Source organism: Myotis lucifugus, unplaced genomic scaffold, assembly GCF_000147115.1.
Source record: "Myotis lucifugus unplaced genomic scaffold, Myoluc2.0 scaffold_29, whole genome shotgun sequence".
Lineage (NCBI taxonomy): Eukaryota > Metazoa > Chordata > Mammalia > Chiroptera > Vespertilionidae > Myotis > Myotis lucifugus.
Window position 1 is genome coordinate 8,897,763 of NW_005871077.1, and position 2,433 is coordinate 8,900,195.

The window sequence follows — 2,433 nt, forward strand, 5'->3', positions numbered from 1 at the left end:
GAAAACCTTAAACTTTGCTAATTATAGCCTTATATTTTAATCAGTTTTTCAATCAATGAGTATGTGTGACATTATATATTAGGAAGATTCTTTCAAGTGATGGTACAGTAAGGGATGGGAGACTGGTGGGACAGAAATGCTTAACCATCTGTGCTCCAAGTCTTAGCCCCTTACTGAAAGAAGCACTCACATGACATAGAATAGAATCCAAGTATGGGCATGAAACTATAATAAACTTCACTCTGAACTGTTGTTCCCATATATATTTTGTACATGGACAGAAAAAGAAGAGAGGTCAGGATACTCTACTCACCATGGTCTAGCACAAGAGGGTGTGATACTCCAGCTCTTTATCTGAAACTGTCTATAACCCTTTCCCTCCTCCCCCAGCTAAGTAAACAGTGCAGCTTCATCCATTATTCAGCTATCAGGGACTGTCAGGATTTTCTGACTGTGGAACTTGTGAGTTCTTATATTTCTTAAAAAATGTGGAAAAGTAGATTTGCAAAATTGCTGGAAAAGAAAATGAAGAAAGATATCAACTCCTATAATATAATTAATCCTTGTGATTTTCCTCCAGAGACCTGACTTGAGTTTTTTCTTTATTAATGAAAATTTAGATTTAATTCTTAATTTTTAATATATTTTTATTGATTTCACAGAGGAAGGGAGAAGGAGAGAGAGAAACATCAATGATGAGAGAGAATCATTGATCAGCTGCCTCTTGCACACACCCCACTGGGGATCAAGCCCACAATCTGGGCATGTGCCCTTGACTGAAATCAAACCCTTCAGTCTGCAGGCTGATGCTCTATCTATTGAGCCAAACCAGCTAGGGCTAGAAATTTAGTTTAATTTTTGGTTGTCATTATTCATACTTACCTATCTGTGGCAAGTGCTATGGAGGGGAGAAACTATTGTAAACAGGTTTGTGGCACAGAGGAAGGAAGAGCTTTAAAATTGTGTCCAGCCGAAACCGGTTTGGCTCAGTGGATAGAGCAGCGGCCTGCGGACTGAGGGGTCCCGGGTTCGATTCCGGTCAAGGGCATGTACCTGGGTTGCGGGCACATCCCCAGTGGGAGATGTGCAGGAGGCAGCTGATCGATGTTTCTCTCTCATCGATGTTTCTAACTCTCTATCTCTCTCCCTTCCTCTCTGTAGAAAATCAATAAAATATATTAAAAAAAAAAAAGAAAAGAAATGCTAAATATTTAAAAAAAAAATTGTGTCCAGTGAGAAAAAGCACAAAGCAGCTGTGCATGGTTCTACCTTAGAACTATAAACACACTACCCTTCCTTCCAATCAAGCATTACAAATTCTACTTTATAACTCTTAGAAGGCTATATGAAATTTTTTCCGTGTTGAATGCTGCAGTTTGAAATCTTCCTTTGGAGAAATTTTCCAGGTCAAAAGTTGCAGGTATAAGAGTATTGAAAGCAATGTAAAATCTTATGCATGTAAATATATTTTTGCTTTCATCTTTGTAATCAGGGATAGTGACCTCTGCACTTGGAAGTAAAGAGCAACCTCAATAGAAGGAGATTGAAATGCAAGAGGAACAGGGAGATGATTGCAGAGTCTCCCAAACACTTAAAATGCACCGCAGTCTCCACTTCTGGATGATGTTTCTAAGAAACCACAAAGCCTGACTGTTTTCTGTTTCCACTTTGCCATGGAATGGTGCAAGAGCTCTGGACATAGAGACAGAAGAGCTGGTGTAAGTTCAGCAATCCCAGTTCCTGTGCCTTCTAAAGTGAACATCTTCCAGCAGGGGATTCACTGCACTCTCACATTTTGTAAAAGCTTTTTTAAAAATATAAATTGAAAAACACTATTGTACGTTGACGGAAAAGTTATTCTGGTAAATTTAACACAATCTGCATCAGTAAAACTAGAATGTATTATTAAATGCAACTGTGAGTGCTCAGAATAGAAATTGGTGAGCCTGTGTTGTACACAAAGAAAAGGAAGCAACTTATTTCCTTTTTTGTTTGATAAACTGATTGCTGTTAAACTAGTGCATTACTGTAAACCTAATGTAATCATAATTTTAAAATTCATTGGAAAATTCTCTCATGGTAGAATGTAGGTGCTCAGGTAGAAATGATGATAGTAATGATAGTTGGCACTCAGAAAAAAATTTGGTGTATGTAGGAAGAAATGTTGAAAAAAGTAATCTAGTTAGAAAGATCCAGTTTGTGAACAACCATACATCAAAGACATCAACATTATCTCAAAAAGAAGAGTCTCAGGGGAATGTTACAGAGTTACATATATAAAAATATATGGTTCAATATATTTGTCAATGGCTCCATGAAGACAAAAAAGACATCTGTGCAAATGCAGGTGGACTAAACAAGTAAGATTGATTAAATGATCAAGATTTAACATAGATTCCACTGAAAACAAATATCTGAGCACTCATAATTCAG